This window comes from Myotis lucifugus, unplaced genomic scaffold (assembly GCF_000147115.1).
Source record: "Myotis lucifugus unplaced genomic scaffold, Myoluc2.0 scaffold_21, whole genome shotgun sequence".
NCBI classification, from domain to species: domain Eukaryota; kingdom Metazoa; phylum Chordata; class Mammalia; order Chiroptera; family Vespertilionidae; genus Myotis; species Myotis lucifugus.
In genome coordinates this window covers 1,612,929-1,626,829 of record NW_005871069.1, presented here as the reverse complement: position 1 = coordinate 1,626,829, position 13,901 = coordinate 1,612,929, and the positions used below count along the sequence as shown (strand labels likewise).

At 39.9% G+C, this 13,901-nt stretch overlaps 1 pseudogene; it reads right to left on the bottom strand.

Moving 5' to 3' along the window:
• Nucleotides 1-585: 585 nt before the first annotated feature.
• LOC102430587 lies at nt 586-12,418 on the bottom strand (annotated as a pseudogene).
• Between the last annotated feature and the right edge of the window lie 1,483 nt (nt 12,419-13,901).

The window sequence follows — 13,901 nt, the reverse complement described above, 5'->3', positions numbered from 1 at the left end:
TAAATGGGCCGGATATGCCCTGGAGACCTCCCATGGTCCCTCCCCAGCTGGCCTACCTCCTGTGTCCCTCCCCGACCCCAATTGTGCACCATTGAAGTCCCTAGGCCTGGGCTGCGCCCTCTCACAATCTGAGACCCCTCGAGGGATGTCAGAGAGCTGGTTTTGGCCTCATCCTGCAGACCAGGCCAAGGGACCCCACTGGTGCACGAATTTGTGCACTGGGCCTCTAGTCCTTTATAATAAAAGGCTAATATGCAAATTGACCAAACGGCAGAATGACTGGTCGCTATGACAGGCACTGACCACCAGGGGGCAGACACTCAATGCAGGAGCTGCCCCCATGGTGGTCAGTGTGCTCCCACAGAGGGAGCACCGCTCAGCCAGAAGCTGGGCTCATGGTTCCTGCCTTTGCCGCAGCGCTAAGGATGTCTGACTGATGGCTGAGCAGGCCTAAGCCATCAGTCAGACATCCTTAGGCCGGGCTGAGGGACACCTCCCTCCCACCCCCAAGTGCACAAATTTTGTGCACCGGGCCTTTAGTAAGGGAATAATAAGCCTTACAGGAACCTATGATAGAATTAAAGGCTATAAAAACCCACTGGGGAGGCTCACCACTCTAGCAGTGGAGTCGGGAATCTGAAGAGTGGTGGCTACTTTCTGAGTGGCAGGAATGGAGGTGTTGCACTGCTGTCTTGGACCCAGCGGGAACAGTAAGAAGTTCTTTGAGATGATGCCTTGGACCTTGGGCATTCAGAGAATGGAGTCATCTGATTCACCTATCTGCCAATAGCCCCACAGATAGCAGAGGTTTTAAACTGGCCATTGAACCTACCTGTCACCTTGTCGACCTCAGCCACATTATCTGGTTGAATGCATGGTCCTTGGAGTCAATGATGTGATTGCTGGTGGAGCATTTCTTCAGCACATACAGGTCCACGAATTCTCTGGCATCATTCTGATGTCAAGGGCATGCCTGCTGCCACTATGAGCACGTCTGCCAAAAGCTTGGGCAGATTTCTTCATTGTTTCATACCATGTCTGTTTCTTGGAAATATTATGTGTGTAATTTAGGCGCTAGAGTAACGGTCATGTGGATTTTAAGTGTACTCAGTCCATGACTGTAAAATAGACATTCAGAAAAATGTATTTTTTTCTTGTTTTTATCCTACAATTTATTATTTTGAAAAAATTAAAATATACTAAAAAGTTGCAAGAAAAGTGCAACTGATAACCTATGCCCTTTATCTAGATTTATTGCTTAGTAACATTACTTTTTAGTACTGTATTTTAAAAAAAATTTAAATTAGGCTTACAGAAAAGTTGTAGAAATATGAGAATTCCTGTATATCCTTCACCAAGCTTTCCCTAATGTAAATACCTTACACAACCATATACAGTTATCAAAATCAGGAAATTGATTCAGTACTATTAATTAATTCAAGGTTTTATTTTATTTTTGTCAGTTTTCTCACTAGTGTCCTTTTTCTAGTCCAGGATCCAAACCCAGGATCCTGTTGTGTATTCAGTTGTCATGTCTCTGTAGTCTTCTCCAACTTGCATAGTTTCTTAGTCTTTCTTTGCCTTTCCTGACCTTGACATTATTGAAGAGTACTGGACAATTTTTTGTAGAATGTTTCTCAGTTGAATTTCTGGTGTCTCCTCATGATTAAGTTAAAATTATGCAATTTTGGCAAACACACACACACACACACACACACACACACACACAGGCCCTGGCTGGTGTGGCTCATTTGGTTGGGCTTAGTCCTGCGCAACAGGAGGTTGCCCATTTGATTCCTGGTCAGGGCCCATGCTTGGGTTGTAGGCCTAGTCTCCTGTAGGGGACATGCAGGAGGCAGCAGAAAAATGTTGCACTCTCACATTGATGTTTCTCTCTCTCCCGCTCCCTTCTTCTCCCTCTAAAAATCAATAAACTATTTTTTAAAAACAAAAAACTGACTGGGATGCAAAAGGAAAATGAATTATGCTAAAGAAAAAATTTGAATTTTCTCATTAGAATTTTTGTCAGATTTAATTTGGAAATTTTAAATACATTCAATATTTAATACTTTCCTGAATACTCAGAATTTAATTTTTATTTTAGTAATATAATATAAAGAAAATGTAATAAATTTTTCACAAAGTCCCATACAGATACCTTCTCATCATCCCTTCCCATTTACCTAGCATATGGAAAGCTCAACTGTTATCCATTATTGTCATGAAGTTGATGAAAGGGTTAAGGAGCACCAATGTCCTTTGGTTGTTAGACAGAAACTTGACAGATGCCTTCTGCTCCCTACCCTTCCATAAAGCAGCCCCAGTTCTATGTTGGAAATACATTACATGAATGTTCTGGTTATGTTTTTTTTAAGGTTTGATGGTATTTTTTTTCTGCAAATCTGCTACCCCTGCTCTCCTGGTCACTCCTGATGTGATTGAGCAGCCTAGTCTCATGGCCTCTCCCCAGGGCTGCCTGAGGCAATTGGGTTTGCATGAATCTTACTGTCTATGTAATTCCTGCTTGGCCGCTGCTGACCTGTTCTTCCAGCTCTAAGGGTAAGGGCCCAGCTTTCTGAGAACCTATAGCTGTTGGAAAACCCACCCCTCTTCTCCATGGTGTACAAATGCTCTATTCTGCCAAGAGTGGTTAAAACAAACACCCCTCATTTCCTTCTTTGGCTAGGAATGTTCTCTTTTCTTTCCCACTGGGTCTCTGGCAGTAAATGTGCTGTCTCTGCATAAAGAACCATTTATTGCCCTAGCTGGTTTGGCTCAGTGGATAGAGTGTTGGCCCATGGACTGAAGGGTCCTGGGTTCCATTCCAGTAAAAGGTGTGTGCCTCTGTTGCAGGCTGGACCCCAGGCCCTGGTTGGGCACATGCGGGAGGCAACCAATCAATGTGTCTCTCTCACATCTGTGTTTCTCTTTCTGTCTCACCCGCTCCCTTCCACTCTCTCAATGGGAAATATCGTTGGGTGAGGATTAACAAAACAAAAGAAAAACAAAAATCATTTATCAAACAGTGGTGACTACACATTAGAATTGCCTGGGAAGCTCTAAAAGCATACTAATGCCTGGGCCGAACTCAGACAGATGGAATCAGAATTGCTAAGGGTGGAGTTTGAACATCGGGAGATTTTAAAAGCGCTCCTGATGATTCTAATATGCAGCTAAATGTTGAGATCCACTTTTCTAAGCTCTACATTTGAAACTAGAAAATTAGTTTTTAGTTGACAACTTTGAAAAATTAAAATTTCAATCTTCACATCAGTGGCATAAGATTACACTTTAAAATCCTAATAAAAAATTTTCAAAGGATGAAATTTTTTGCTTATCAACAGTCTTTCTCTCATCTCTACATTTTGTAGAAATCCTTGGGAAATTTTTGCATGCCTTTCTCACTGCATACTTGCAAGAGAGACACAGTAAATATAACTATTCCAAATTAATGCCAGGGTAGAGTCAGATGGTTAAAGACATTCCTTTTTCAATTAATTCATCCCATTTTAAAAATTTATTCAATTCTTTTGTTAAATTTGTCATCACTTTATTTCATGAATACCTATTGACCACCAGATTATATGCAAGAAAGTATTCTCACATATTGTGGAATAAAAGATGCTTGGGACACTGCTGTGGTCTTCAAGGTGCTTTTAGTCCAACTTTTCACAACAAACTAAACACAAGGTGGTGTATAATTCCTTGAGAAAGGATCAAAGTTATATAATTCAGGACTTAGTAGAGATGAAGCTCAAATTAGGCTGGGATCACATTGGAGAAGGTCTTATGTCAATAGCTTACACTTCACAAGCAATGAAGAGTTTACGAAATGAGGTGATTGGTGTGGTAGCATGACAAAGTGGGGTTTTAGGATATTAGTTCCTGGATGAGTGGTGAGTTATGCTAGGTAGAGGATAGTCTTAGTCAAGGCACGGAAACCAATGAGAAGACTACTTAATATCTAGGTTGGTGTGAACTAACGAATAAGGGCTGGGCAAAACTCATCTCTGGTACAAAAAAATTAGGATAGTGGTTACTTTGGGGAAGAAAAGTGGGGAGTGACTGGGAAGGGACATGAGGAAACTTTTTTTGGGTGCTATATCTTGATAGGGATTTGGGTTAAAGGGTCTATCTATTCATTTGTAAATATCAGTAAATGTATGCATGAGATTTGTATGTTAAATCAGATCTAAGTTTTATCACAGAAGAAAAACTGCCAGCAAATAACTCTAGTTAATGGCATACATACAAAAATATTTAGAAGGAAGTGTACTCATGTCTGTAATTTACTTGGAAATGTATAAAAAATTCATGGATGGAAAGTTATGTATTAAAGCAAGTGTAGTAACATGTTCATAGTAGAATCTAGGTGGTGGGTATAAGGATATTTGCTATAAAATTCTGTCAAATTTGCTCTATGCTTAAATTGTTTCATAATAAAATGTAGGAGGAAAAGGGTCTGAAGCAGAGGATAAGGCTAGTGGCATTTTATAATTTGTCATGAAAGAGCTTGGCATACAAAATTGAATGTAAAAAACGAGGAACATGAAGAAGTTACCATAAACTTAAATGGTCAGGATACCAGAAAAATAAATGTACTACTCTTATTAATAGGAACCATTTATTGAGCCCCCAAGTGTGTGCCAAAAATTGTGGTGTTTTAAGTAGTTTGTTTCTCATCTTCATAACAACTCTATATGGAAAATAATATTATATTCATTTTAAAGATAAGAAAACAAATGCTCAGACTAGTTAAGTAATAAAACAAATAAGGAAGTTAGGAAGAGTTAAAGGAGGAAGATGATGAGTATAATTTTGAGATGAAAGAAGGACATTTAGGTGGTAATAACTAATAGGAAGTTAGAAATGTATGACTCAGTACAAAGAATATGCCAGAGATATAGACTGCAATTTCATAAACTCAAAGACTCTCAGAAGCCAACAAAACAGAGATATCTGCGGAGAGATCATTGAAAGTAGGTAGGCAAATAAAACTCTGAGCAGTGGTGATAGAAAGAGGAGAGGGATGAAAATAGAGAAATTGGGAGAATGTCCACAACTGGAATAGAAAGAAGAAGGAAGCTAGAAAAGTGTACATGGCCAGAGTATTTCCTAGTACCTATTCTGTTGGGGGAATAGATGGGGTAGGACTAGGAGCTCCAATTGGCAATTTTATGTCTCACACTATGAGATGGAGCAGTTCTTTTTACTCCCTCCTGACTTATGCTTGGTCATTGAGACCAGTGAACAGTTCAGATTTGTGACTCATCTACATTTTAGCTTATCACCTAGTGAAATCTCCCTCATTCTTCTACTTGTTTGTTTGTGTGTGTTTTTTCTAGCCCCATTTCCCAATAATTTTGGTCCTACCTGTTATGACTCCCAAATGGACACTAGGGATCTTCACTTAGTAACTTGATGTACTCATACCTCAGCCCCAACTCCTGACTACAGACCTGGGACAGAGTAAAGGTGCCTGTGACTGTGACTGGCTAGCTGCAAGCCTTTGTGACGAGGCTATGATGCAATCCCTGCTGCTGTGTCATAGTCAGAACTGTAGTGGCATCGCTCATCACTTAACTGGTCCTATCCAATCATATTTTGACCATTTACATTGAATTCTGTTTTATTCCCACAATATCTACACTAATAAAAGAAAACATGCAAATTAACCATCATTCTGTCACTCCGATACACTCACCAGCCAATCAGAGCGACTATGCAAATTAACCCAACAAAGATGGCGGTTAATTTGCATACACAGGCGTGGAGCAAAGCCTGAAGATGACTGAAGATGGCGGCTGGAGCTGGAGCAAGCAGGAGGCTTGGGTTGCGCCCTGCGACGGAGGAAGCCAAGCTTCCTGCCAACCCTGGACTCCACTCAAGGAGGGGCTGAGCTCTGCTTAAGGAGGGGCTGGGCTCCACTCAAGGAGGGGCCCCCAGCCCACCCTGCTGGGCTCTGCTTAAGGAGCTGGAAAAAAAAAAAAGGAACGGCTGGGAGCAGCCGTACGGGAGAAGCCAAGCCTCGCTGCTGTGGCTGGACCAAAGGCCTGCGTCCCAGGTGCTGGAGGAAAACCAGTGCCGGCAGGCAGGGGAAGGAAGGCCTATTGCGCGAATCTTCGTGCAACAGGCCACTAGTTTAACATATAAAAGAAGTGGAGGTAAGATGGTTGCAGAATGGTGCACTGTGACAATCTGAGGGAACAGATGTGAAGATGATGATCAGCAGTCTTGGCTGATATGGAGGAGACATAGAGAGATAGGAGCCAGGTAAGGCATTTGAAGATTGCAATCAATTGTTGTCTGACTTACTAAGTGTAAGACCCGATATAAATATCCACAAAATTTCTACCATCAATTATTTAAAGACTAAAAAAAAACACCCTTTTTTTTAGAGAGGAAGGGAGAGAGAGAGAGAGAGAGAGAGACACTGATGTGAGAGCAAAACATCAATTGGCTCTCTCCTGTACCACCTCACTGTGCCCTGACCAGGAATCAAACCGGCAACCTTCTTGTTCATGTAATAATGCCCAACCAACTGAGCCACACCAGCCAGGGCTGTTGTTCCACTTATTTATACATTCATTGGTTGCTACTTCTATGTGCCCTGACTGGAGATTGAACCTGAAACTTTGGCATATCTAACCAACTGAGCTACCCAGCCAGGTGTATTTTTAACTGTAAGTATCCAAAAGAGAAAAGTACAAGAATGGTTCCAAAACAACATTTTAATAAATAATGACTGTAAGTTATTTAAAACTAGTGAAAGATAACAAAGAAAGCTTAGATCCAAGCCTATAAACCCAAATCAGGATAAATTTTTAAAACTACACCTAACCACACTATAGTCAAACTGTTAAAACCAAATGAAAATCTTTAGCATAACTATATTAAAAAGGCACTATACTTGCAAGAGCAACAAAAGACTGATAATTGAGTTCTGAGATGAAACAATGGAAGTGCAAGACTTCTAGAACAACATTTGAAAAGTACTAAATGAAAATAATTGCCAGTATAGAACTCTACACAAATTAAAACTATTCTTCAAAAATGAAGGCAGCCCTGGCCAGTGTGGCTCAGCAGTAGAGCATTGGACTGCACATCAAAGAGTTGAGAGTTCGATTCCTGGTCAAGGGCACATACCTGGGTTGCAGATTCATTCCTCACCCCCAGTGTGTGCAGAAGGCAACCAATCTATCTCTCTCCCTCTCCTTCAACCTCCCTTCTACTCTCTCTAAAAATCAATGAAAAAAATATCCTTGAGTGAGGCTTAACAAAAAATAAATTTTAAAAAATGAAGGCAAATTTAAGATATTTTCAGACCAATAAAACTGAAAATATGCATCAGTAGCAGATGTTCCCTGATAGAAATACTAAAGGGAATTCGGCAGAAAGGAGAAAATAGTACTATACAGAACCATGGAAACACAGGACAATAATTAAAGAAAATAAAAAAGGATAATAAGGGTAAATATTAATAAATATTGACCATATAAAGCAATAATTTAATGTCTTATGAGAACTAAAATATGCAGAATTAAAAGGACTGAAATAAATACGTATAAATGCAGAGATGTATAAAACAAATGTTCAATAGAAATAATAAGAAAACAAAAAATGTACTATTGGAAAAGAATAATAAAATTGATAGAGCCTGTAGTATGCCTCTATGAATGAAAGGCAAAGGTACAAATTTCCAATATGAAGGGGAAAAATGGGACATCCCTGAAGTTCTACAGATATAGTAAAGATAATAAGGAATAGAATGAATAAATATATTCTATTTACAACTTTGATGAAATTAAAAAATCCCTAGGAAAATATAGCTTACCAAGTGAACACAAGGAGAAATAAAAATTCATGTCTATCCTAAAAATGAATTTATAATTAAAACCATTTATTTACTTATTTTTAATATATTTTTATTAATTTCTGAGAGGAAAGGAGAGGGAGAAAGAGATAGAAACATTAATGATGAGAGAAACACATTGATTGGGCCTCCTGCATGTGCCCCAACCAGGGCTGGGGAGCGAACCTGCAACTGAGGTATGTGCCCTTGATGGGAATCAAACTTGGGATCCTTCAATTCCTAGGCCAACGCTCTATCCACCAAGCCAAACAGGCTAGGGCCAAAGGATTTATTTACCCTCCAAACAACGTTCATATATATCATGCAGCAGTGGCTACTGCAGTCATCATTTTGTACATTACATCTTTAGTACGTATTTATCTTCTAACTCGAAGTTTGTGCCTTTTGACTACCTTCACCCAATTCCCCTGCCCCCACTCTGCCTCTGGCAACCACAAATCTGATCTCTTTTTTCCATGAGGTTTTCTTTTCAGATTTCACATGTAAGTGAGATCATACAGTATTTGTCTTTCTCTCTCTGATTTAATTTCACTAGCATAATGCCCTCAAGATTCAGCCATGTTGTCCCAAATGGCAGAATTTCCTCATTTTCTATGGCTGAATAATAGTCCACTGTATATATGCCACAAATGTCTTTACCTGTTCACACATTGATGGACACATAAATTGTTTCCATACCTTGGCTATTGTATATAAAGCTGCTATGAACATGGGGATGCAGATACCTTCTCCAGATAGTATTTTTGTTTCCTAATAAAGCTTTAAGAAAAAGGCTTAGAAGAATATTTTTTATGACCTTGGGGTTGGCAAAGAGCTCATTAAAAAGTACCAACCATATAAGGAAAAGTGATAAATTGACCTATATTTAAATTAAGACTGTCCTGGCCAGGTAGCTCAGTTGGTTAGAGCATTGTCCCAATGCATCTTTGGTCAGGGCACATACAAGAAGTAACCAATGTTGTGGGGTAGGAGGCAGGGGCAGGCTAGAAGGGGTCAATGAGGGAAAAAGGGAGACATGTAATATTTTCAACAATAAAGATTAAAAAATAAGAAAGAAAGAAAAGAGAAAAATAAAAGTAAACAGTGGCTTAGCCAGCCGGTGTAGCTCAGTTGGTTGAGTGTTGTCCCATGCACCAGGAGTTCATTGGTTCAAGTCCTGGTCTGGGCACATGCCGGGCTTGCAGGCTCGACCCCCATAGGGCATGTGTGGGAGGCAGCTGATGGAAGTTTCTCTCTCATCGATGTTTCTTTTTTTTTTTTTTAATGTTTTTATTGATTTTAGAGAGAAAGGAAGGGAGAAGGGGTGGGACAGAAAGATAGAAACATCAATGAGAGAGAAACTTCCATCGGCTGCCTCCTGCATATCCCCTACTGGGGATTGAACCTGAGACCTGGGCATGTGCCTTGAGCAGGAATTGAACCAGGAACCTCCTGATTCATGAGTTGATGCTAAGTCACACAGGCCAGGCTAATTGATGTTTCTATCTCTTTCTCCCTTCCTTTCTCTGAAATAAAAAACATTTTTTTTATTAAATAAGAAACTTTTTTAAAAAAGAAGTAACCAATGAATGAATAAATAAGTAGGTCAACAAATTGATCTTTCTCTCTCTCTCCCTTCCTCCTCCTCTAAAAAAAAAAATTAATCAATAAATAATAAGTTAAGAGCAACAGTTCCTCAAAAGATAATATTATGAGAGTGAGAGGCAAGCCACAAACTTAAAGTATATATTTGCAGAGTACATACCTGGCAAAGGATGTGTAACCTATAACGGATATAAAGATGCCTAAAATCAGTAAGGGCATACAGGCAATGTAGTGAAAAGTCCAAATGAAAGCTAAGGGTGAAACTGGCTTTGGAAGCTATTGAAATAAATTTCTAGGACCAAGATGGAGGTACTTCTGCTTGGGGTGCCATGTTAACAAACTGAAACTTATATAACTTTTGCGTCTCTGTAAATGCTTTGCCTGACTAGAAATGCAGTATATTCAGTCAGCCAATCCCAACACCAAGCCAACTCTGAGCCTTTCCACCCTGAACAAAGTAGATTGTGTGACCCAGCCAATCAGATATTTTCTAAGCTTCTTTCTTGCCTTCCACCCACTTGCAGTTCTCTGAAAAAAACTGTCCACTTCATAAGGTGTTAATTTGTTTTATCGCCTAAATCCGTGGTCGGCAAACTGTGGCTCTTTGGCCCCTTGAGTGTGGCTCTTCCTAAGCCTTAGGAGTACCCTACTTAAGTTAATAACAATGTACCTACCTATATAGTTTAAGTTTCAAAAATTTGGCTCTCAAAAGAAAAATTTGGCGCTCAAAAGAAATTTCAATCCTTGTACTGTTGATATTTGGCTCTGTTGACTAATGAGTTTGCCGACTACTGGCCTAAATTATCTTATTTTATTATTTTTTAAAGCAAAGGTCCTCCAATAACAGAGAACAAAGGAGATTATGGTGAACCCAGAAAGTGTCCCTGGGGTGACAGGGTGAGGAAAAGGAGCCTCTTATGGAAGGGAATTCAGTTCAAGGATTCAAGTTGGCTTGAAAATCACCTAATTTAATGTAATCAAGCTTCAGACTCAAATCCCTTAGCTGCACCCACCCTTATGTGGTCACACTGTACTTTAATGTGGAAAGAAGATCGATTAGATGGAGTTTCATCTCTATACTTCTGTAAATTATCCTGCTTCTGCTGAATTCTCCATCTAACTCCATCTTTCTTCTTCCCAATCAATGTGGAACACAGCTGTTTTGGGTGTTGTTTTAACTTGCCACAAATGTTTGCTGACACATGGCAGATGTATAGAGAAGTCTTTTATCACAGTTGGTTTTTTGTGTTTGTTTTTTTGTTTTTTTTTCCCCTGGGAGGAGGGAGGTGGAGGTAATCAGGAGAATTATAAATGAGCGCAAATTATTAGACTTCCTTGTTCTAAGTCCTGTTAAAAAGAAACAACAGCCCTAACCGGTTTGGCTCAGTGGATAGAGCATCGGCCTGGGGACTCAAGGGTCCCAGGTTCGATTCTGGTCAAGGGCATGTACCTTGGTTGCGGGCACATCCCCAGTGGGGAGTGTGCAGGAGGCAGCTGATCGATGTTTCTCTCTCATAGATGTTTCTAACTCTCTATCCCTCTCCCTTCCTCTCTGTAAAAAAATCAATAAAATATATTTTTAAAAAAAGAAAAAAAAAAAGAAACAACAGGTCCAAAATGGCATAACTTGTGCTAAGCCCAACCAAGACTTTATACCTAGCCTGATTGCAGTTTCAGTTGCACCCAGGAGTGGAATTTTAAACCAATTAGCCTGGAGTTTCCTGGTGTGGATGAAAGGGGCACATACTAACCCGACAAGCTCAGGGAAGGCCTGCATGGCAGTCTTGCAAACTCAAAGACCTAAACTAACCACAAAGGATGGTCTGAAATTAAACTTTAACTAAAAGCAGTTATGGAGGGTAGTCACCTCCTAGGCCGGTATCTTCACTGACAAGGTCAACTTTTACCTTAACTGAGCCTATCTGTCTTTATGCATCTATGATAACATATCCTGGAAATGTCTGGGTAACTTGTAACTTCCTTTTTTCAGGACCCCTTGGGGCACAACCTAATGTGCTGGGCGCCAAGACAGATATCACAAATTCCTTCATTGTTATTGTTATCATATTAATTGTTTACTGTTAACTATCCTGCATCCACCTAAGTATCTTGTTACCTTTTATCCAATCTCAGGGATTCCCTCCCCCTTTGCTTTCTCCTGCCTCTCTAATCTATCACCAATGGATTTCATGTAACCCACCGATGTCCCTTCCTTTGATTCAATGTATAAAAATAGATGAGAAACTGCCATTCTCTGGAGTACTATCCCAATCAGTTGAAATACTGCTTCCTGGCAATTGTTGACAGTTTGGCTCAAATAAACTCACAACAAATTCTTTACAGGTTTCAATATTTTTACGTTAACACTGGTTGGCACTAGTGAGGTAATTTGCCTGAAAAGACCCACTGCTTTTCCATAAGGGAAGGTGACCCTGCCTGAAATAATCCACTCTTTTAACTTTGTTGTCATGCCTGGCTGGCATGGCTCAGTGGTTTAGCATTGGTCAAGGTTCAATTCCTGGTCAGGGCATGTGCCCTAATTGTGGGCTCAATCCTGATTGGTAGCAGCTGATCAATGATTCTCTCCCATTATTGATGTTTCTATCTCTCTCTCCCTCTCCCTTCCTCTCTGAAATCAATAAGATATATGTAATAAATATATTAATTGATTTTAAAAAACAACAACACCTTCCTTGTCCTGGGCAGTTTCTGCCTCTGAAAGCCTTTCATTTTGTACAGTGCCTTGGAGTACCTTTCTATTTACTAGACATGCTGCCTGATACATGAATTGTTCAATAAAGCAAATTAGATATTAAATATACTCATAGTTGAATTTTTGTTCTTTAACAATCCTCAACTCCCATCTCCCCAAACCCCTTTTTTACTGAGGGTTCCAACCTTCTGGGCTGCAAAATCCTGTCCTTTTTTCTCTTTTCTAGGAAACTCCAGATTCTTTATCATGCTCTCCCAGTTTCTCACTCCCCTGATTTTCCAATCACTCCTAGGGCTCGTCTGTCACCAAATGACAGAAGTGTTTCCCTAAGCAAAGGAGAGGTCTCTAGAGCGGAATTTGGGGGCTAGCCTAAAAATAATTCTTTAAAACCAAAATTGAATTCCTCTCTTCCCAACCAAGTTCTTGCACCAAGATCTGCATTTCTCCTTCCTTAAAATTTGCCAGGAAGTTCACACTGTATTATGTAGATTCAAACTCTCATTGTTAGTGTCCCTAATTCGAGTTTCTGCTCCCATGTGTGTGTTGAAATTAAGAAACATCCAAATATGTAAATGATTTTTATACAGTTTATTTGAGTCCAAACTGATGTCATGTGCCAGGGAGCAAAATCTCAAATGTTCCAGAAATAAGTATTGTAGCTTCTTTTATTCATTGGAATATAAGGAAGAAACTTAAGGAAGATATTGGATTACAGAATAATTAACAAGATTATGTGCTCTCATGAGTGTGGTTACAATTTATTTCAAAGGTGCCTTAACCTACATGCATAGAAACAATGGACAGGGCTTGCTTAAGTCAAAGATAAACCTTTTATATGCTCTGGGCAGGACTACTCACCGACAACTCACCATGACCTGCACAGTTAGGAATTTATGACCAAATCACCTTGTGAGATTACTTTCCAGAGAAACCCTTCCCCTGCCCCCCCCCTTTTTTTTTGGTCTACATTTTCCCCTTTTGGTCATAAATCAAACTAAAGGATGCATTGATGATCAACCTTTTGATTCAATAGTGTGATTGTTACCAGAGAGGACTGGGCCTGGAGTGGGTCTGCCTCAGGCCAGCCTATAATGTATGGGTTCTTGACTTTCTGCAGGAAAGAGTCCAAGTGATTTTAAGAGTACGTTTATTAAAGCTGGGGACAGTGAAACAAAGATGGTCTTAGGATAGAGGAAGCAACAAGCTCCCAGGAAGGAGAGAGCACCTAGGGTCCTTCATCCTGAGGGTTTTAAAGGCTGAGAGTTTAGGGGAGGTCTTAGGGCAGGATCTCAATAGAATATTCATCAGCTTTATGCTAATGGGATAAAATGAGTTTATTCCTTGTCCTTGGGTATGGTTGATACAAATGGCACTAATTGTATTTCTGCTCTTTATCTCCCTGACTAGGGTGATTTAAGCTATTTATCCTCTGGCTGGGGAGAAGTATAACCATTTATTCTTAAGTGTCCTTGGTTAGGGAAGTTAGGATTTTGCAATTTACTAGATGACTGTAAACTGGGTGGTCATTTAACTACCTGTCTCAGTTTCTCTATTCCACTTGTCCTGCCTTGCTAGCCTGTCTCATGATCTCACAGCACTAGGAAGGCTAATTCCTAGGAAGTCTCAGTATTGACATTGTCTTGTTGACCATTGGCAATGGGGAAATACTTTAATTGTAGAAATAAAGATGGATTAATGGTTGAAGGGAGGAGAGAAGACAGAGGCATGCCA